Consider the following 24,798-nt stretch of genomic DNA (forward strand, 5'->3'; position numbering starts at 1 on the left):
ATCTGACATGAGTCTTACTGGGCTAAAATCAAGGTGTCAAAAGGGTATATTTCTTTTCAGAGACTCTAGAGGACAATATGTTTCGTTGACTTCTCCAGGTTTAAAGGTTGCTCACGTTCCCTTTCCTTTCCTTTACCCAAGGGGAATTTAAGGTCCTGTTTCTCCAGCTTCACAGGCAAAAATGGCTAGTTGACTCCTTCTCATTTAGCAGCATGCTGACCTCTTATATAGTCACATTTCCCTGACCTTCTGCACCCCACCCTTTTACTTTTAAATACACATATGGTTACACGGGGCCTACCCTGATAATCCAAAAGAAAAGTCTCTATTTTAAGGTCAACTGATTAGCAACTCTAATACCATCTTCCACTTTAATTCCCCTTTGCTATATAACAACATATTTACAGGTTCCAGGGATTAGAATGCAGACAACCTTGTAGAGGGGGAATTATTCTGCCTACCACAGTCTACCTTTTGGTCTCCAAAGATTCACATTCATTCCAAATGCAAAATATTCTCATCCATTCAAAGTCACCGAATTTTCAACCCAACACAGCATTAACTCAAGTACAAACTGTTATCTAACTCATTAGCAAAAATCCTATCAGAAGTATCTTAATTAGGTATGGGTAAGACTCTGGGTATGATTCATCCTAGGGCAAAATTTCTCTCCATCTTCGAGCCTATGGAATGCAAAAAGCAAGTCCTTTGTTCCCAGACTCTAGTGGTCGTACATACAACAGGATAATAATTATAGATCTTTTGGTTCAAAAAGGATAAAATGTCAGAGAGGAGGTTGGTGGGGGAATGGGTAAAATAGATGAAAGGGATTAAGAGTATACTTATCGTGGTGAGCACTGAGTAATGTATAGAATTGGAGAATCACTATATTGCACACCTGAAACTAATATAACACTGTATGTTAATTATACCTGAATTAAAATTTTAAAATAATAATAACAAGGGGGGAAAGTGTAAAAATGAAAGGGAAAAAAATTACTGGTTTAAAGCAATTTCAAAATCCATCCAGGCTCTCTCCATTCTTTTAAAGTTAAAGAATAATCTTCTGTGGCTCATAGCTCCATCCTCTGGTCCTCACCTTCAGAATCTTTTTTTTTTTTTTTTCATGAAAGGTAGCACATGTTTGCAGCTGAGTATTTTTATCTATTTCCTACCTGTTTCAGTTTGGTGGTCCAAAAGTCTTCTTTTATTTTGTACTCTGTCTTTTCTAGTCCAAGCTGGCATTTTTTAATACTGAAACAAAATTCTCAAGAACTTTGTGGGTCTCTCATTTAGGTCATGGGATTCAATATATTAAACAGTAAACCACTTCACATATATTTTTCCTAAATAATCCCATCTCTGTTTTTGGCTTTTCCTGGGATAGCAGAGGGATACTAGGGGTCACATACTTAATCTCTTCAAGGAGACTTTTGTGCAACTGAATATCCTGACCTTTCCATTTTTCTGATGCATTAAATAAGGTTGTCCAGACACACCATTGGCTTTTTCTCCAGACTATGGTTTCTTTCCAATGAATCTAAACTTTAGCATCCTTTGCCACTTAGGTAGGCTAAGGATTAGCAAAATCATTGTTTCCTCTCACATTTTACTATAAGCAGTTAGAAGGAAATCAGGCCACACATTCAATACTTTACTTGGAAATCTCATCTAAATATCCAAGTTCATCACTTACGAATTTTGCTTCCCACCTAACTACAGAACATAATTCTGCTAAGTTTTTGCCATTTTATAATAAGGATTCCCTTTCCTCCAATTTCCAATAACATGTATTTCATCTCCTTCTGTTCTTTCACAAGCAGTACCTTTAATCTCTATATTTCTCCTCACAGCCTACTTATGATGATTTAGATATTCTCTAAGCTGATATATGTTTTCTCTACCATGCTCTTCACTTCCTTAAGTCCTCCCTAGAAGAGTCATTAACATCTCTGTTGCTACTGTCTTTTGAAGACAACCTAGTCTTTTTTTTTTTTTTTAATTTCCCAGCCTCTGTCCTTTGCTCAATTCCAAAGCCACTTCTACACTTTTTAGGTATTTGTTATAGTAACATACCACCTCCAGGTACTAAAATTTGTATTGGACTCCTATTGTGACTGTAACAGATTATCACAGATCATTGACTTAGAAACTTATCCTTTTAAAATTTAAATTTGTTCATCACAAATTTATTATTTTAGAGTTTGGTGGATCAGAAGTCTGGCACGGGTCTCACTTGGCTAAGATCAAGGTATCGGCAGAGCTTGTTCCTTTTGGGAGTCTCAAGGGGAAATTCCCTCCTCTTACTTTTCCAGCTTCTAGAGGCTGCCTACATTTCTTGACTCATGGACCCCTTCTATATATCCCATGACAGCAATGGTAGTTTAAGTCTTTCTCACATCACGTCATCTAAACTCTGCTTCGGTCCTCACTTCTGACTCTTCTTCTGCCTCCCTCTTCTACTTTTAAGGATCTTTGTGATTACATTGACCCACCAGATAATTTAGGAAGATCTTAAAGTCCTTAGTTTAATCACATCTACAAAGTCCTTTTTGATGCATAAAAAATGTAATTCACATTTTTCTGGTTCTGGGACCTGGATATCTTTGGGCAAGCCCTTTGTTCTGCCTACCATAAGCACAGACAGAAAGTGTTTTAATAAATAATGTAATGTATTCAGTGTTACACAGGTTGGGATTTATTCAAAAGCTAGGTTATCCAAACTCAGTATTTTTTCTACTTTATATACTTACCTTTGCTTTGAGTGAAGTGGGTTCTTTGAAAAAAAAAAAAAAGGAGTAAAACGTAGACTGAAAAATGCTATGTGCTTCAGCTCAGATCTGAAAAAGTAAAGTGGAAATCATACCCTATTCTCTGTCCATCATATCACAAAGGCACCAAGGACTATAAGCTGTTATTTTACTTTGTTGAGATTTAAATATTATTTTTGTTTCTCTGTTGAAATTTAAATAGTATTTTCCCCTTTGTTGGCCTATATTTACTTTACGGAGGCTGAAATATTCAATTCTAGAAGTGAAAAAACAGGGCATCTTTGATTTATCACCTTTTTTGTACTTGCATGATACTGGCACCTGAAATGTTTCACAAGAAAAAGTCATCAGACCATAGAATGTCTTATAAGTATATAGGTTTGAAAGGTCATTGTGCCTACTTAAAACTTAGATGTATCACAGATCAGTTTAGTAATATATTATTCTAGTAACTCTAAAACACTATTTAGAAATAAGTATACATTGTATTATTTATTAACTATCTCCTGCAGAGAAAAGGAAAAACACAAAATCAATTGAAATGGAACCATTCTGCTTATTAGCAGCCTAGAAGCTGGTTTCTCAAAGATTATGTTTAGTATAATGGTTTCTACTCTTGATTGATCATTAATCTCTCATGTGAAGATTTTTAAAAATTTAGTTTCCAGTCTTTTCCCTAGAATTAATGAAAGAAAATCGCCAAGGTTTGGCCCCCTTTAAGTAATACTATATGAAATCTAATAAAATCTAATTGCTTATTTTATGATGGTATTCACTTCAAAACTGGTGAAACGGCCACTCATATTGGAGATACCACATATGCTTTTAGATTAACTTCACTTTTTATCTGAATTTTGTGAATTTAATAGAATGAGGAGGATTTGATGTTCCATTAGTAGTCAATATTTTTGCCAACATAGAGCAACAAATAGCAGAGTTATGGAGTCTGGAACAGGACCAGGAGAAGTTGGAAGAAGTTCTTTCATCTTTAAAGGAGATCCTTTTTATAGGTCAGGGTTCCTTCAAGATCCATGGGATTACATTGATAGTGATAACCTATGTGTGTATTTGCTGCTCATCTATATTTGTATATTGTCTTGTACATTTCCTCAATACAATTTTTCACAACTTTGCTTGACTTATTCCTGTCCTTTGCATCAGTTAAAAGGCTTCTTATTATGATGTTATAGGCAAGCTCCTGGAGCACAAGGACCATACTCCACTCTCCCTTGTTATGACATAGCCCAGAATGGAGTTGTGCCCATTGTTATATTAGGCCCTCAAAGTACCGAAATAACATTAAATGATGTCACCTCATTCTGAAAGCCTCTTTCTATTTTCCAAAATGAGTCAGTGGCCTATTAATGGCTATATTTTTCTCTGATTATTTAAATTGCTTATATAACTTTCTCTCCCAAAAAAACTGTAAGATTAAAAAAACTATAAGATTTATATAAATAAGAATTCTAATTCATCCTTGCAATTGTAATGACTGATAAATAACATGTTACTAAAGAAATATTTGTTGAATGTACACTAGTGAAAAATGGCCCCACACCTCTCTCTCCCTCCTTTCCATTCTCTCTACCTCCTTCCATCCCTCCGCCTCTCTCTCTCTCTCTCTCTCTCTCTCTCTCTTGCATTTTGGTTAAGTCAAAATCATAAGACTGTCTGATGTGTGTCACTCTTGTGAAATTTATTGGGGTTTTTGTGTGTGAGAGAGAGTATGTATATATGTACGTATGTAGGAGTAGGTAGGTGGCTGTCTTCATACATGCGTTTAATCTCTTATATAACTACCAGTTATAACTCTAAATGATCTTGCCAAAATTATGCTATAGTTTCAAAGATGATTAGGCCAAGAAGCTTAAAAAGGATTAACCACTATAAATGCTCCTCTGGCAGAAGTCACAATGCAGCCCTCCTGATTTGAATTTAGAAATAGCATCTTCATAAAAAAATAAAATGACACAGAAAAGGCATTGATGAAGATCACATTAATGCTCTTGGGAAGAGAGTTCCTCAGCCTTAGATATGAGGGACTTTGAGTGATGACTTCAGAAATGGTTCCTCTGAAGAGAACCAATAACTAATTCACCTTCCCCACCCCCACCCTGAATCTTAACGGCTGTTGCTTTCTCCTTAGTCTGACACTCACTCAATTACTTCATGATTTACTCAAGCATTGATTTTGGCCTGTCTTTGCAAATTTGATTCTGTAAATTCATGTTCATAAATGTTAATATAAGTCTCCATTAAGAAAAAAATACAACAAAGCATTTTTCATGAGGATACAGTAAATCCCTTTTCAATTTGTACATATGAAAAGATTCTACATGTGAAGTTTTATCTTTAAAAGTGGACAGGGTTACAAAAGAATGACAAGCCTTAAGGGCTAAAGTGTTCCATATGATAGAATACTTGTTTGCAGCTAAATTTATACATTTAAAAAAGATTAGTGTTTTTGCAATCACATCTCTATTTCTTTTTTGCTAATCAACATGTTTGTTTTACAGTGTTTTATAAAACAATTTGTGCAGTAATTAAATGTCTAGCAGGGATTTTTATGACTGTTTTCTGAACACAAATGTAGTTTAGCTTAGTAGTTTGGAGTTATTAAGTGAGCCATCATAATTCAATGTTTTAAATAAAACAAATTATAGACCTCTTCCTAGCTTTGCATGAGGCTCAGATCACAGTGGAATTTATGTATTTCAAATATAACAGATTTCACATTCCCAACAACCCATTTGCAAACACATCAATAAAACTCTTCTTTTTCATTTAGGTTTGTTCTTTAAGGCAAACAGCCCACAGCAAGTAGAAATAAAGGTCAAAATTGATTTTCTTGTAAGAGGGAATGGAAAAGGAGGAACTAATATTTATTGAGCACCTACTACATGTCAGCCACTGTGCTCAATATCTTATGTCCTCCCATTTAAGTCACACCATAACCCACAAAAGAGACAGTTTATCCACATTTTATAGATAATGAAATTGAGGCTTAGTGATGAGGTTAAATAACTTGTCCTAGGTTGTCTTTGTCAAATAAATGTCTAAGTTGGATTCTAACAGGAAGCATTCATTTCCCTCCCCCCCAAATTGCTTCTCAGATTTTCTTGCATTTGTGTTTATTGGTGTGCACAAATGCAAAAATCCATCCAGCACCTTCATTTGATTCTATAGTGGCCAGCAGTATCATCATCACAAGAAACTTGCAATAATTGAGAACCCATTGCAGTCAAGCATTTTGTATTGCCCATGCACATATGCTCACATTTTGAAAAGGATCACTCATTTGATCCCTTATTCAACAAATACTGATTACTTCATCTATTCTTACCTGAAACCAGAAAAACAATCATTTCCCTGGGAATGACTAGAATTCACACAGGACATTAAATTGCAAATATTTTGTAAAGGAGAGAAATAACATTTGAAAAGCATTTAAATATATTGTATACTCTCTGCTAGGTACTTTCATATATACTATCTATATGATAGTCTATCTATCTATCTATCTATCTATCTATCTATCTATCTATCTATCATCTATCTAACTTAGTATCTACTCTAATTTACCCCAAACTCTATGAACTCAATTTCTAGCACATGCATACATGTCTTGTTCTCTTGTTCTCTCTTTTCCACCAAATTATCCTTATTTTACAGAAAAATAAATTGAGACTGGAGAAGTTAATTAACTGGCTATTATGAAATAGCCAAGAATAGATAGAACTCAGGTTTCTAGGACATCTAAACTCATGCTTTTGGGGATTGGGAGTGGTGGCAAAAAGGTGGGTGGAGGATGGGAAGGGATGACTTCTCTTTTCCAACACCTCTATGTTTATTACATTTACAATAGTAAATTAAGTACATTTATTGAAAACTTCACATTTCCACTATCTGTACATCTCATTCATTGCTGCAATTGTTACCATTTTGGCAGTGATCTACCACAAATGTCAGAGCTAACAAACTCAAAATTATATCATATGTATATTTTTTTATGTTATGCTCTTAATTTTTTCTTCTACCTTTCTGACTCAATGCCTGTCACTTCCTCTTTGGTTTCCATGAACTGAAAGGTAATGTTCTAGACAAGTGGTCTACAAACTGCGGCCCATAGGCCATAGGTAACCCACTGATTTTCTTGTTTGGTCCACAAACTAAGAATTGACTTACATAGTTTTATTTTTTTTAAAGATTTTATCTATTTGTCAGAGAGAGAGAGAGGGCACAAGCGGGGGGAGCAGCAGGGAAAAGGAGAAGCAGACTCCCCGCTGAGTAGGGAGCCCAACACGGGGCTCCATCCCAGGACCATGGGATCACAACCTAAGCCGAAGGCAGACACTTAACCGACTGAGCTACTCAGGCTCCCCAGACTTGTATAGTTTTAAATGGTTGACAAAACAAAACAAAAATCAAAGGAAGAATAGTATTTATTGATATGTGATAATTATATGAAATTAAAATTTCAGCATCCATAATTAACTTTGAATGTGTCACAGCCACAGCTACTCAACTTGTGAACTGTCTGTGGCTGCCTCAGTGCTACAAGAGCGGAGTTGAGTAATTGTGACAATATGGCCCACAAACCCTAAAATATTAACTACATGGCTCCTTACACAAAAACTTTGTAGACCCTGTTGGAGGCTCTCTTCTCACTCTACATATTCCTGGAGCAACCACTTCCACCACAGCTATGATCCCCAGGTCTCCAGAACCCTCAGGTCCACACAACAGATGGCCAATTGAGAGCTTCATGAGGATGGTACAAGAGACTGTGAAAGCCAATGGGCCCGCAATGGAGCTTATTTCTTCTGCCCCCAAACTGTATCTTCTTCCTGTGATTCCAGGTTCAGAAAAAGCACTATAGTCTACTCAGTTGCCCAAACCAGAAACATGGGCATCATTGATTCTTTCTCCTCCCTTCCGCATCCCCCTGTAAGTATCAGGAACTGCAGACTCCATCTCTTTAGTACCCCTCAAATCTATTCTCTAATTGTGCAGACCAGCACTAGTTTAGGCCACCATCATGTATTGCCTGCATTAATTCAGCTACCACCTAATAAAGATTCCTGACTCCAGACTTGCTTCATCGACCTTGTTCTCCCCACTGATCAGATCTTTGAAAAGTGCAATTTTAATCACGTCACCACTTTGCTTATAACCCTTCAGTGATTCTTTATTCCCCTTAGTATAAAAAGTCCATATTCCACTCACCATTTTATATATCCCCACTCCTTAATTTATACTCAGAAATTCTGAATGAGCTATGCTCTTATAAAACTTACTTTCTTTAAGAAATACACCACAGCCTGCTGAAATGCCTAATCCGGAAACCTCACAAATGTTCTCTAACCCCTCAAAATGTAAATGATCATCCTTTGTGCTCTACGTATTTCTTCTTCTCCCTTGAAATCTTACCACACTGGGTTATATGATCCCGTGACGTCAAAGGCCACTGGTCTGTGTTCTTGATCATAACACTCCTAGATCTACAAGGTCTGGCATAGATGATAGGTATTACATGAATATGTGTTAAACAGAATTGGGTGGAGTCTGCCACATATGCAAAAATAACTGTAGTCAAAATAAATCTTTAAAAACAAAATGGGGGTGCCTTCGTGGCTCAGTAGGTTAAGCATCTGTCTTCGCCTCAGGTCATGATCTCAGGGTCCTGGGATCAAGCCCTGCATTGGGATCCCTGCTTAGTGGGGAGTCTGCTCCCTCTCACTCTCCCCCTGTTCTCTCTGTCTCTCTCAAATAAATGATTAAAATATTTTTTTAGATAAATAAAAAATAAAAACAAAACAAAATCTCCATGTTTTTATTTCTTTCAGGAAGAAAACTTGGGTAAAGTTATTTTGCTCTTATTTTGTCTGTAAAAATTCTCTAGATTATTCAGCAGTGCTAATAAGGATAATCTTAGTCACAGTCAGTAAATATCATATTTCCCTAGGAGGTCATCTAAAAATGAGAGACATCTACAATCTTAGTACCATTTATAATTAAATTTGCTATCATCACCCTTAGACTAATATAATCTATCATTGTTTTTATAAAATAAGTAATAATAGGACTGTACTCCCATATATAAAATATTCTATATTAAAAGGCAACAGTCTGGGTCCTTAGAAAATGAAGTATAATCTCTCTTTCTAGAATGAGGTAAGATGTTCACACTCAGTCTAAATCTATGTGTACTTGTGGTAACATGTTGCATAAACTGCAGAAATTAAGCATGAAGCAAGGAATAACAAAAGAATTTATAGAAAAATCTTATCTAATACCACCTTACATGTAGTGGGAGTCCCTGAATTAAATATTAAATTGCATCATTTATTGTCTATATTTACTATCTGAAAACCAGATGCTCCAAAAACTGAATTTCTACTTTTTTCTTCATGTCCTATCACCAAATGTACTTGCCTATATGAAAAGTGCTTCCTTATTTGAGATCATGTCTCGTGCTTTCATATTTATATTCATTTTTTACATCAGTCTGTTTTTATGTAAATTATTTCACGTGTTCATTAACATTAAAGAGGGTCAAAGCCTCAGCTATTTATTCATATACATACAAGATAGGAGAGGACATTTTCAAGCACTTTTGGTTGAAGTATAAATAAATGGTTCATCTGAATATCCAAATCAGGTCTCTTTAAATTTGGCTGACAAGAATGCAGTCCATTCACAGAGAGGCAGGATAAGAAATGGTAGAAATCCTCTCGCTGGTCTAGGGAAATCTTATTCCCTATTAGCACCAAATGAAGATACACCCTTCACTCTGCTTCCTTGACCTCAACCTTCCTGTTTCCCATCAGATTCTATCAGCTATGTCTTTCATCCTTTATATCTTCCATCCCTCCATCTTCCCTGTAACAATCCATTCAGCCCACAGACTCATAATGTAACCAAACTCTTTTCTTCAGTCTTGCTACTCCTTTGTGCATCTCCTTTACCAGCGCATTTTCAACCAAGACAGTTTATTCTCACTGCTTCTGGGCTATCATTTCTCACTCATAAATACCTCAAAATGCAATTTACTGCCTCACTATTTTACTAAAATATCTTTCCCCAAACTACCAGTAAATTATTATTGGCTAAGTATAATTACCTTCTCACTATCATCTAATTATCTTGCTTTTCCCAAAAAGCTTTTTCCAATTCCTCACTTTAGGTTTCCCCCAAACCAAACCTCTGACAATTCTCTGTGTAGTCTTGCTTCCTCCTCTGTATTTCCTTCTTCCTCCCCACCCAAAACATTGTTAATTCTCAAAGTTCCATCATTTTCTCTCTTTTATCTCTACACTCTTTCTTCTAAAGAAAGAAACAAATGCCTTAGTTGAGCATTCTCTTCTACTTAGAGGATTCCCGAATTTTATTTCTGGTCATACGTTTTATTTGGCATTTCCTATTTGCCTTACATCTCTGTGTACATGTCTTGTGGGAATACCCCATTCAATATGCTTCCATCTGGAAAGCCATCTTTTGCCTCAACTGGTTCCATCCCTATATTGCTATTTTTATTTAATTTATTTACTACCATTCACCCAAGCTCACATGCTCAAAGTTATCTTGGTGTTCTTTCTCCTGCCGCTGAACTACCCATATACAGTAGGTTATCAAATGTTAATTCTACTTCCAAAATATAATTTGTGCCTGATCCTTTCTCTGTCATCTCATAACCACTTAGGTGGTTTAGGACAACATTGATACTTCCCTAGACCACTAAAATGACCTCATTTATTCAACCTTTCCTCCCAAGACCCATGTCATACACCACTTCCAGATTTGTTTCCCTAAATCAGAATTCTTGTCATGTCAGTACCCCATTCCACAGAAATTTCTATCTACCTGGCATTATAACTGAAGTTAAATTGCATAGTTCCTCCACCACTCCATAAACTTAAATTGAGGATTATATTTTATCTTTCTATCTTCATTAACACCCAGCACATTACCTTGCATATCTTAAGCATTCAATACTTCATGTGAGTTTGCTGAATTATTTGCAAATATTCAATTCTGCTATAGAGGACAAGAAAGCAGAAGGATGGTTGATAATCATAAGTATTAAGCATTGATATAAATTAAGCTTAAGAGATATGGGAAAATCTCACAAGATGTGTTAAGCACAGTAGTTAGAAACAAATAGTGAGACAAAGGCAGAATTTAATATATCTCATTAATAGAGTGAATCCTTTAGTAACCTATAAGAGATGCCAAAGAAAAATAGAATAAATAGAAAATATGATGGAACAAACAAGGCTACAGCTTATGGATAGAAAGGGATGAACAGATTTATTCAGGACGATGTGATCTGTGGACTGACATTGATGTCCCATCTAAGTCAGCCACCCATTGCTGATACCCCAATGCCGCCCAAACAAATATAAGGTACCTGTAATCAATGACCCACTCACCCTCTCTCAGAGGGACAGGGGCAAGTGCATGAGGGCACAACTACAGTCCCATGATAATTTCAGGGTAGGTAGATTTACCAGTTGACTAAATGAGGATTTCTTCTAGGAAATATCTGAAATGTTAAGATACTTTCATTTTGAAACTTGAGGAAATAGTTAAAATCCTGTGTGTGTACTCTCTTTCTCCCATTATGTCTCCCTTCACGTTAATCAAGAAGCTTACTAAAACTGGGGATTTACCTTAGGGAAGTTCAGGGAAAAGCAGAAAACAGCTTGTCTTTTCAATCACAATCAAAACTCATGAGAATCAACTGGTAAGCCCATAGGGGCTTGACTAAGAAAATTGTCTGAATCAAATTTCAGGCTGAATGTAGCCTCTAGGTACAGCTCTGTAGGCTTCAATTAAGGGTCTAATTCTCTATTTGCTGCTGTAAATCATAGCTGGCCACAGACAGGCATTCTTAACCACAGCCCCCTCCCATATAATCACCCTGAAGCAATAACATTTCACAGCTTGGACATAAAGCACTGACAGGCTTTTGCAATAAAATGTGACCTTTACTGTTAAAAAATGTTTTACGACATCTGACAAACCGTTTTCTTAATAGGAAGATATATATTCACCTGATGAATTATAATAGCATAAACAATTTAATTTTGTGGAAGATCTGAACCACAATATGTTCCAAATGAGAGAAATTTACTTTTATACCTATCGATATTTACAAATAATAATAGATTATCCTTTTTTTTTTAAGGAAAAGAACTATTCACACCAACGGCATCCTCAAAGGGAACACTAGACTTATCTATTTAGAAAGAATATGTGTATGCCTGTAGAAACATACATGAATTCACAATACTTGAATCTTAATATTACTTGCTAAGGGTGCTTTGAGGAAAAAGCAACATAAGAGAAAATCCCTTTAAGGAGAATCTACTTTCACACTATTGCTTTAATTCATCCATCTCTTGCTTTATGGGGCATTCAAGTGTGCATTAAAATCACAGAAGAACACAAAGTTCCAAATCAAAGGAAGATGAGAAAGAGTCCTGGAAAACTGTACAGAACTAGTTTTAAAACAGCTTTTTCTTCTTTAAAGCAGAACAAGAGAACATTCAGTAGTTAAGGATTTTTGTTGGACTTCATCACAGGAATGCTGATCAAAGAGGCTTGGAAATCCCCAAAGAGGAATCTTTAGAGGGTCTCTGTAATATTTTTCTCTTAATATTTATAATGATACTCTCCAAATGCATTTTAAGGCAAAAACTCTAAGGAAAAGTACATTCTAAGGAAAGTATCAGTCTGTGAAAAGGACATACAACATTTCTGGGCATTATAAATTTCCCTGAAACATTCATCTGTGCATGTAGCATTTGAGCATGTTCATATAAAATCCTCTGCAGTGTCATACTATAAACAGGAAAAAACCCCACAATATTGTGTGGTACAGGATAAAATTTCAGAAGTTTCTTACAACCGCTTACCCATCACACATCTCATTCACACCTACACAGTTAAAAATCTAAGATACATGGCATCGTTTATGTTTCCACTCCAGAGTCACCTGAGGTAAGAACAGAAACAAGTTCATCATGCAACTTCTTCCTGTTTATCTAGAACACGGGAAGCTGCCCAAAGTGCTGAGAGCACCTTGAAATTAACTTGATTTGGAAGTGACCTAGAGGCAATCAGACACTCTTGTTAAGAGTTAGAATTCAAATATTTTCTGAAAATAACAGAGAAGCTAAACAAATCATGAATATTCTTAGGAAGGGACCACATCTGATTTAACTTCATATAACCAAAACCCAGCACCATTTGAGGCAGAACATGTTTTCAGCAAATGTATACAAATAAATTGATTTTTAAAAATTCTTCTCCACTCGCAAATACGTATTTCCCTTATATACCCAGAGAAAGAAGTTAGGTTTATGAACATAAAGATTATTATTAAGATTAGAGCCTCTACTCATAGTATAGGATAACCATCAATATTTCTGTAATTTTTCTGTGGGGATTTATAATATAAGGTAACAGTAGTTACCACTTACAAGTTCAAAGTTTTTTTGAAGTGCTAAGAGACAGTCAATGATAAAGCCTTCTCTGCAGGGGAGAGTGTTTGGGAGTATGGTTTCCTTGGTTCCCTGCAGGATTTCACAAATCTTTCTCTGCAAGGAATTTGTCTTCAGCAATCTCTAGTCTATTACATCTGCCCAGAAGGCCTCAGAAATGTTCCATTGCAGGTGGTAGGTCATATATTCTAGAACAACTGAATTAGTTTAATGATGAAACTAAAATATGCTTGCCCAAAAGCCCCTGTTCAGAATCATATTACTTGAATATTTAAATAACATAATTATCCACTGCTTTGTGTAATACTTTGAATGGAAAATCACCTCAGAGACACGCACAGTGTTCACTGTGGCCCTTTTCCCCTCTGCCAGTGCTTCCACCTGCACGAGTAAGGCTACACATTCTTTATTTTCACAACATGTAATCAAAATATACCCTGCACTTTGCTTCCCATCTATCGCCATGCTCATCTGCCACATGATATGCATGCATCAGATTCATTACAGATTTAGCCTGGTGCTCGAGGCCCTCTGCAAACTGATTGAAGCCTACACTTTCTCTACCTCCTTCATTTAGTAAATGTCACTCCATGACAATCAAAATGTCTTAGCCATCATTTCATGGTTAGACATTTCTTCGCCTTTGTTACACTGTCCTTCTGGCCCAAGACACCCTCCCTGCCTACTTCTTAAAGCCCAGCCATTTTTTCAAAGCTCATTTCATGTCAAATATATTTCAATTAAGTCTCTCCTAACATGGAAAGCATAATCTTTTTTTTCTTTTCATTGATCAGTGATACAACATGTTGTTGCTACTATCACCTGCACTAGGTTTGAGGTCAGAAAACTAGGACTTGAGATTCACGTTTCACACTTAATAATTGTATAGTCCTACTGAATTATCTTAACTTCTCTTTTCCTCAGTTTCTGCCCTTGTAAAGTGAGCACAGCATTATCTGTAGGACCAGGCTATTGCTTTAAGTGAGAAACATTTGTGGAAATACCTAGCGGAGTTGTTGCTTACTGCCGTTAGCCTTTTTAGAATCTTATTTATTTTCTCAGAAATCTAGAAGCTTCTCTAGGAATTTACTCTGTTGTAGCTTCAGCATCAAGCATCAGAAATAATTATTATTAATTTGTGATGTATCATAAATAATTTGGGTTTAGTGATAAATTTTTCATAATCTCTATAATAGTATAATAAATAGCATATGGTGTACTTATATAGTAGTATAATATAGCATCTGTGTAATTGTAATCTAGATGCTATAGCATAATAAATAATATTCTATATGGTTTGCAATTTATATAGTAAAGAGATTGACTCCTAAATAAGTTACAATAATTTTCAATAATACCTGTGTCTAATTCCAGTTTAATCCACATATTCCAGGAAACATGTCATTATTTTAGCATAATTTAAATTCAAAATGCCATCACATTTAAATTAACATCCAAATAATTTACTTTGGCAAAGTAGAAATTGTGACCAGATGCTGGATTATATAGCCATGAACAGAGAGCTAATTATGAGACTTCAGCTTTACTCCTAAAGGTTTTTGAGAGAAACATTTTTTTACATGAACTATAGGAGAGCAACATTTAATTTTTCCACATGCACATACATCAAATATTATCTGTTGTGTGTTTTAGCTATTTTCCTAATTTGAGCTTTTCTGAATTCATTATGGTATAGAAATATCTATATAGATACAAATAGACATTAGAAATGTAATATACTGGTCAGACAAAACCTCTTTTACTTACTCTGGGATTTCAAATTTCAATTAATATGCTCTCAGTTTTGAGAAAAGTTAAGTATTCAAAATGTGATTTTTCACAAGTCCAATATTTTTTTCATTTTTCTTAATACATGTTATAAGCAGATTTCATTTGTTTTTATTTGCATTGCTTCATAACAGAGCTCTGAATTAACATGTTTTAAATAAACATATGAAATAATCAGCTATCTCCTCTACACAGGATAGTAAGAATTAAGAAGTAATAGGACATTATGAAATTAGGTTCAATTGAATTCATTTTTATTCATTTTTAATTTTGGTTTACTTGCATATGATGAGAAGATTTGGGGTTTCCCTACATTTTGGATAGAGTTGTATTAGGCTTAATTTTATCAAGGGTGTCCCCTGCCACGAACTAAAAAGCCAGAAATGAAGAACATCAACAAATAAAATTTACAATTAGATCCGTATGTGTCAAATAAAGACTTGGTCTGGGAAAACTGACGCTACATGTCCTCCAGATTACAGTTATGGTTTAACCACAGTATTAAATCTGCCCTTTCATTTTTGGAAATAAAAGGTGCTATTAAATGAACAGCCTCTTCTGAGTGTGCTCAACTGTGTTTGGGAACACGTAAGTTCACTGTAAATGATCCAACAGAAAAGAAAAGATGGTTGAGCCTAAGGGTCATGGTTTTCTATGTTTCTATGGAAACCTGGTAGAAATTGTGGTTTTTATGGATTTTTATTCACATTTCAGTTGTCTTTAAATGATTACTTTGTTGCCAATCGAACATTACAAAATAGAAATAGCAAAAGGGTTGAGTTTGTAAATAATCTGTTTTGAAATTAAATTAAGGTTGTTGAAATGATTCTGCCCAACTTAGTAAAAGGAATCACCTATTTCTAATGCTTCAAGTACAGTGTTTACTCTGCAACTGCAACTTCCTTCCAGCTTTGCACGATCGGATTCATGAGAAACATGCCCTGACAATGTATTGTTCAGAATTCTGTAATTCTGGTGGGGGACTGACTCCTCTTCTTCTCTTGTTCCTTCTGGATGGGACTTCACTCACCTGAAATTCCTGGACACTATAATGACCAAGGGTAAAAGCAATGATGCCTTTCTGACTCAAATCTAATGTGTTCCATCTTTAAAATTCCAGAGTTTTTTAGACAGCTGTTATTGACTTTCCCTGCTTAAAATTCCGATTTAGTTCTCAAATCACTAATTCCAATAGAATTTCAGGAGAGAAAAAAGGAAAGAAAGGAGGATTTCTGGGAGAGCAGCGGATCCAAAGTTGGAAAATATGACTTTCTCTCTGAGATATTTTAATAACTTTTACACCCTCTCCTTCTTTCAGTTTTCTCACTTACAGTACCGTCTACATTCATAGAGTCTAGAATTAAAGAGAAATGATAAGGGGCGCCTGGGTGGCACAGAGGTTAAGCATCTGCCTTTGGCTCAGGGAGTGATCCTGGCATTATGGGATCGAGCCCCACATCATGCTCCTCTGCTATAAGCCTGCTTCCTCTCCCACTCCCCCTGCTCCCTCTCTCGCTGGCTGTCTCTATCTCTGACAAATAAATAAATAAAATCTTTAAAAAAAAAAGAGAGAGAGAAATGATAAATACAAAAGGTGATGGAAAAGTTGTATTTTAATACAAATATAATTACTTATAAAAGCCTTATTAAAAAATATACATGCTCCATGGGCCCTAAGAAATGAGGGTATAAAAATAATCAGGAAGCCCCAGGATGGGAGAAAAATGAATTTGTCATTACTTATGGAACAAACCAAAAATTCCCACATTAGGGTAGAAATGAAGGAGATTATTATTTAATCTGATATAAATCTTCATTATGGGTCCATGTTGTACCAGAAGGGTTACAAGCCCCTAGAGATAAAAACATAATCACAACATAATTTATGCTCTCAAAGATCTTGTGGTCCTGTGGTAGAGACCATCACGTAAGCAAATCAAGCACTATAGTTAGTTAATAGGGAACTGAAGAGAAGAAGAAAAAGAAGTATGGATGAAACACAAGGAGAGAACAATAAACTTAACCCTGGGAGGTAGAATAGGGAAAACTTAGAAATTAGTTCAATTTAAACTTATGGTTACCAATGACAGGATATTATCTATTTTTATTTTGTTTGATGAATTTTTATAAACGGTATTTTTAGAACTCAACCCATGGAATCCTTGTTACAACTCTCTGAGTAGGTAGTATTATTTTTTTTTATTGAGTTGGTAGTAGTATTAACCCCATTTTACAGAGGAGAAAAACTGACACCCAGAAAAGTTAAGTATCTTTCCCAAGATGGTGAAGCTAGTCAGTAGTAGAACTAAGATTCAGAATCAGGCTGACGTGGCTTCGGAGTCCTTACTGTTTACCACCATGTGATGTTGCTTTGTTCAAAAAAGTCATCAAATGCGTGGCTGTTTATAAAAACTTTTTTGCCACCTGAAATAATCTTATGACTGCTTAAAGTACATTTTGGAAGTATAAAGTTTGAAAGTTTACGGTTTGTTTTTTGCTTTTGTTTCTGTTTTAATTTTTTTCACATTGTCCATGGGTAATAATCTCTTTCCAAGAAAATAATGAAAAACAAATACATGAGGATATTAGTAATGAAATTCATTTAGTATACCACGAATGCCTGAATTACTGTCCATGTGCCAGTACGTGATACATTTTCTCACATGTATACTAAACTCCATTCTACTAAACTCGTAAAAAATTGCTTTGACTTTGTTCTCACATAGAAGTTAACTTTCAGAAAAACCCATCAAATATTATAATAAGTACCATCACCAAGGAGAGAATTCTTACTCTCAAGAAGCAATGGGCATTTAGTAGTACAATTCAATGAATGCAAATTCAGGGGAGCCAAGTCAATCCTAAGATGACAGACAGCGGCAACCAGCTGGGATTCCTTGCTGGAGAGGCCAGGACTGGCCACTGCTAACCAGTGTCACAGGTGATCCTGACAGAGCAGCCCTATCATTGAAGTCTAGTGGTCTAGAACAGCTGCTCTCGGGTCAGATGAGCCTGAGGATATGTCCTGCAACACAAAGTTAAATCACTTCTTTCTCAGCTTTCCCTTTTGTTAAATGAAATGTTCAAATCACGGAAAATGAAAAATGTGAATAATCAAAATCTCATCACTTTGTTACACATGCCCACACATATATGCCTACTCATATATATGTAAATATCCATATGTATTATCTATACATAGTTGGAAGGAAATGTATACATATATTATTTATATGTCTGTATACATAGATATATTTCCTTCTGTGTGTGTGTGTGTGTGTGTGTGTGTGTGTGTGTGTGTGTAGAGAGAGAGAGAATAGAAAAGGTTGTGGGGTTGATGAAGGGACAGCAAATGATACAGAGATGAGAAAGGGTAAGAATGAAGAGATTCAAGATAGAAAGGTTCATAAACCCATGCAGTATGACAGTAAACCTAGCCTTAAAGAAGGAGATGTCCAGCAAGAAATTTCTGAGAACACAATGGCCAAGAGGTTTATGTGTCTAAATAAATAAAACAAGTAGAATCTTCTGTCTTAGCCTCACTACTTCCAACCCCATGAGAATTGTGGTACTAACACTGTTGGGTTTTCTAACGCTTCCTCACACCCAGCTTTCCTGATCTCCTCAGTTTCTTTCCAATGAACTTCTCTCCTGCTCAGTTCCTGGTCCTTAAATGCACAGTCTCTACAAAGCACTGTTAGTCAGAAATCAGAAAGTAGTATCTTCTTTTGCAGGAATGCAGTATATTTTATTGTATTTAATGGATATCCCATAATGCTTCTGAAAAGGCTCTTAGAGTTTATCATGTAAGCATGTGTAAACAGATAATATTTAAATATGTATTTTATGCTTGATAGAATATAATTTCTCTCTTGAGGAATTTAGATGAAGACACAGTATATATTTAGTTCATTTTAAACTGTAAATTAATTTCTGATAGACTTAGGAACTTGAATAATCCGTCCTATAAATAAATGCAGTATGAAAAGATGTTTTAAAACAGGTATCATTTAAATTCTAGTCAGTTCATTATGAAATTTTCCTAGACTGTACATTAAACAAGGCAAAAAATCTTTATCAAATGTCATGACTAGTCTGGGATAAGCACCTGTTCTCCAAACAGGGGTGAGAAAATTAAATGAATCTATGTTGAGTTTTGTGTTATAAAGATATTCTGGAAAAGAGCTGGATGAAGATATGTCTTGCAGAACCTCTGTGCTCTACTTGGCAGCATTATTCTTGGGTCAACTTTTTTTATGTTCTTGTTTTCATGATTCACACTATTCTGCTTTCCCTCTCCTCTGGTCATTACCTCCCCCTCTTCCTCTCCTCCCTCCTTGTCCTCCTCATCTTCCCTCACCTGAACATTCTCTGGCCTTCCATTTTCTTGTTAGCTCTCCACTTGTGTTCACACTCTTCAAGGTGATCCCATACACACTCAGGATTTTACTCTAAGTAGATGGACCTTAATTCATTTGCTCCAACTTTCCAACTCAGACTTCTCCCCATGTCTTCACAGCCATATACCCAACCTGGTGCTAGACAGTTCTGCATTCCTGGTTTATGGATCAAACTGATCTCAAGCGCTTCTAATTTTACTCTGTATATTTCTTCAACTTGAGCACTTCCCCCCTGAACCAACCATTTTTACCAATAACCTTCCCAACTTTATCATTTTATCTTGCATTAGTCTTATAGTTACTTACCTAACCCTCTTGCCTGCAATTTGGCCCCTTTCAGATCCATATGCCACATAATTGGCAAAATGCTCCAACTAAACTGCACATCTGACCTTTTTAGGCCCTGCTTAAAATCTGTCAATGATTCCCAGTGGCTTACAGAATAAAGTCCAAGCTCTTTAGTCTGACATAAAATGAGCCCCTCTAAGTTTTCGGCTTCGATTTTTTGTCCTCTCTGCATTAAAATTTATACTTCAGAAGTATTTACTTCAGTGACGTTCATAACATTTACAGGGCTTCTCACATCCAGCCCTGTGCTCATAAACTCACTCTCCTCTCCATCTTTTCACCTAGTTTTCCTTAAATAACTCCACTTAATTCAAAGATCAATTTTCTCAGGATGCCTTTCTAGTTCCCCACATGGATGGATTATATGTCCCCCCTTACTTCTCCCATAGTAGCATGACACCAGTAAGATTGTACTATTTTTATACCTTTCTACATCCATCTACTCCACTGGACTGTGAACTCGATGAAGGTAGGAGATGTATCTATGCATTCAATAAATAATTTATTGAGTATCTATAAAGAGCCAGGAACTCAGACACTAAAGAAAAATGTTAACAGAGCATGCTTTCTACTCCATGCATACAATTATTATATACAAACATAAAACTCATATTAAGTAAAAATCACTTTCTCTGTCTTATGTTACATATTTATATTTTTTAGGACATCTTATTATTTCATGTTAATAAGGGTACCTAGTAGAGATGTCCATTCTTGTGTGTTTGTGATAGCTTGTCCACATGCATTACGGCTGTAGGTGGGCCTATTGCAATGTCCAAAGTAATCTGACTTCTATTACTGATTTAACTCATATGTTCAAGTCCTCAAATTGTATTTTGAGTATAGTCTGGCTACGTAAATATAGTACTATGTATATGCTAAGCGTAAATTGTGATTGGACAGTTATGCAGGACAGCTCTGAAGCCACTGAACTATATTATTTTCTTCTGAACCTTTGGTCATGTGTGTCCAGAAGCCACTGGTTGATCAAGTCTATCCTGCCAGTCTGTACCTAGTGGCTATGCTATTAGTTACCCTTTAACCTTTTACAGGTGATCTGAAGGCTAAGGAAATAAAAAGTTGCATCAAAACAGAATCGCTTATGTAACTAATAAAGTACTTGGTATATTCAGAAGTATCTCAGCATGAGCCAGAATGTGTCATTTTCCAAGGGTGAAAATGTATTGCTATTATTCAGCCTCTTCACATAATATATCTCAAAAAGAGATGTTAGTCCTTAGAAACAGATGCACTTAAGGTCCTTAGAAATGGATCTGCCAGTGACACTTTCCCCTTGTTTGTGGTGTTATACAGAAAATATCAGGAGGAAAACATTTTTACAAACAACAGTGTGTCTTCAGATAGGGTTGCCAGACTTAGCAAATAAAAATACATGACTCTCAGCTAAATTTGAACTTCATATAAACAACAAACACTTATTTGAAATTCAAATTTGACTGGGTACCCTGTATTTTATCTGTCAACCCTACATTTTAGGTAGTGCAGACAAGATTGAGTACAAGTTCATATTTATGTAACAAAGTTGGCTTTTTTTTAAAGATTGATTGGTTTTAGAGAGGATAGAGTGGGGGGGGGAGCAGAGGGAGAGGGAGAAAGAGAATCCTCAAGCAGACTCCCTGCTGAGCACAGAGAGAAAAGCAGAGCTCCATCCCAATCATGACCTGAGCCAAAACCAAGAGTCAGATGCTTAACCGACTGAGTCACCCAGGTGTCCCATATTTGTGTAACAAAGTTTAAAATCTCACTGTCATCAAGAAAGCAATTTCCTTTCACTCCCCTGTACATTTTCTTTTTTTGCCTTTGTGAAATATTTTTCCCATCCCTTCTCACATCCAGCCCCACATCAAGAGTGTTGACCTCTTATTAGCTTGGTTAAGCTCAAGGCCAGTTCTCTTGTTGGGTAATAATAGCAATCTTGTTTCAATAAGGGTAGTCAAGAATGAGTAATATGGAAACCTCTAGCTTTCTATTTTAGGTTTCTACTGTCCAGAATGTTTATTCCCTGGTGAGTACAGGAGTATATGATAATTGGCACATTGTTTCAGATAACATATTCTTATGGACTTGGGGTGGGGAAAAAGAAATGGCAGGTTAGGAGTGAGAAGACAATTTAAATAATCTTTCTTTTTATGTTGTTTTCAGTAAACTACCCTTTATTTGATCTGAGCTTCATATATACCTAGGATTCTGTAGGCTTGACATGTCTTACTTGGTAGGAATTTTAAGAGAATGTAGGGGCACCCGGTGGCTCAGTAAGTTAAGCATCCAACTTGTCATTTCAGTTCCAGTCATGATCTCAGATTCTCGAGATCAAGCCCCACCTCGGGCTCCATGCTCAGCAGGGAGTCTGCTCAAGATTCTCTCTCTCCCTCTCCCTCTGCCCCACCCCCTGCCCTCACTCTCTCTGTCTCTCAAATAAATAATCTTTAAAAAAAAAAAAAGAAAGAGAGAATGTAAATGCAATATTTAGGATTATTTACATGAATTACAACAAAAGGGCAAGCTATTTCGGCACAGATCTCCAAAGAGGAATTACAAGAACCAAACTCTGAGGGTATTTTTTTCCCTCTGAGTCTCTGCCACTTATTAGCATGTAAACATATTCCAGCAATCATTTTCATTTCATTAGTAAAATATCACACCTTTTCAGCAAATTAAGAATAATACCATGTAATTCTTTTCTGCCTAACAAAGACAAGCAACCACAGAGAAAGATAAAATGACTACCAAGCTAAATCTTTTGTAAATACCACTGTACTGAATATAGTAGCTTTTCTTAAGCCTAAGAACAGATAATTCTGTTTCAGGCAAGAGATAAGTTCAATTAGCACACAGATAGCAAGCTGTACTTTATAGGAACACTATCTCTTCCTGCCTGAAATGACCTTTTACAAACTAGAGTAGTTTCAAAATTAAGTACTCAGATATTAATTTATTTTTCTCTCATTCTGTCTGAAGAATACATATGCGTATGAAATATGTTCATATACACAAAAATCAAATTGTGCAGAACATGCAAATTAGTAATTTTTCATATATCAAAAGTAATTCGCTAAAGGATTTTCTATAGCTTTCCTTGCAGTTCTGACACTCACAGTGCCTTAACATTTAATTTACGGCTATATATATTTTTTAATTTAATTTTAACATTTTAATTTAAGGTTATATATATTTAATTTTAACATTTTAAGGCTATATACACACACATATATACATATATATGGATATATATGGATTCAATGAATATATATATATATATATATATATATATATATATATATAAATAAATGTTCCATAGAACAAAATTCATCCGTGTCCATTTTCAAATTTTGCCTCAAGGATAACAGTTAATTGTGCTTGATATTTAAAAGTTAAGGGTAGGACACCTACATTAGCTATAATACACAAAAAAAACATAATTAAGCTAAATACCTATTTCTGTTTCAGCAATCAGCTCTAAATAAATCTTCCCAACTGCATATAGTGTATATAAACTATTAGCTGATTTCATTACATTGTCTAACTTGTGATGAGTGTTGCACTGTAAACGGTATATGAGGAATTAGAATAACTATAATAGCTAATATAAGCCATAGATGTGAGTGAAAACTCTACTCATTGAGGTGTAGTAAAGTATAATTCGATAACACCCGCTGATGCTTAGATTTAGATAGTACTTCAGCCATTAGTTCTTTTAATATTCTTTCAAATTAGGACTCCCTCTAACCCCATAAAAAATCAGTCACAGATAATCGGTCTATCAATACTGTATTAGCATTTTTAAAACATCAATTTTCAGTGAAGTAGTCCTAATAGCATATTTCTTTAATGATTATCTGACTTACACAGATAAATGCATTGTTATAGTCAAGAAATGTTTAGTGCCTTCTATGCTCCAGACACTTTTTTAGGCACCGGGAATATATTAGCGAACACAACAGACAAAACCCTCAAAGCATGGAGCTTACATTCTTTTAAAGGGGAAAACTGTGCCAGGAAGATAAAAGCATTAGTCATGCAATCAATATTACATTAATTTTTAGCTCTTTCTGCAATTATTTATGGAGGATCTACAATAGCTTTTGATAGATACTGTGAAACACATAGGAAATCATAAAATATGGCTTCCCTAAAGGTATTTGTATATTCATGTGTAAGACAGATATAAAACATAAGGAGTGGTGAAATGCATAGATTCAAAATGTCTTGCAACTGAAAAGAAACAAAAAATTATAAAAATTTAAAAGGACTGAGAAAAGTTTTGTGAAAATATTTGAAGCTTTAATGAATTTTGAAGGATTGGTATGTGAAGAAAGGGCATTCTATGCTTTGATGGTTCAGGAACAGAAAGAGGACAAACAGGTCAGACCTTATATTTTAAATACTTTGGAGAGAGGGAGGGAACCAACCATATGACAGGAGCATATGACTCATGGACAAATAGGGTCCGAGAAAGGAGAAAAAATAGTGAGTTGAGGGGAGATTATAATGCACCTCAAATGTAACAGAAGTTTAATTATCACTCTATAGGCAGCAGAGAACCAATAACTACCTTGGAAGAGTGACGTATGAATCTGAATAAGAAAACATAAATTTAAGTTTAACTGGCATAATAAAAGAAGCAAAATTTAAGTCTGTTCAGGCACTTATGTTTGACAACATATATATATATATATATATATATATATATATATATATACATATATACATATATGCATATATATATTTAAGATTTTATTTATTTATTTGAGAGGAGAGAGAGAGCATGAGCAGGGGGGATGGGCAGAAGCAGGCTCCCCACTGAGCAGAAAGCCCCATGTGGGGCTCAATCCCAGGACCCTGAGATCATGACCTGAGCTGAAGATAGACGTTTAACCAACTAAGCCGCCCAGGTGCCCCTACAATATATTTTTAAGGCAGTTATCAAATGAATTGTCAGTATTATACATTAAGGTTCATATT

The sequence above is a fragment of the Ursus americanus genome, chromosome 1 (genome assembly GCF_024610735.1).
Source record: "Ursus americanus isolate L20-20 chromosome 1, mUrsAme1.1.p, whole genome shotgun sequence".
In the NCBI taxonomy this organism is placed as follows: Eukaryota; Metazoa; Chordata; class Mammalia; order Carnivora; family Ursidae; genus Ursus; species Ursus americanus.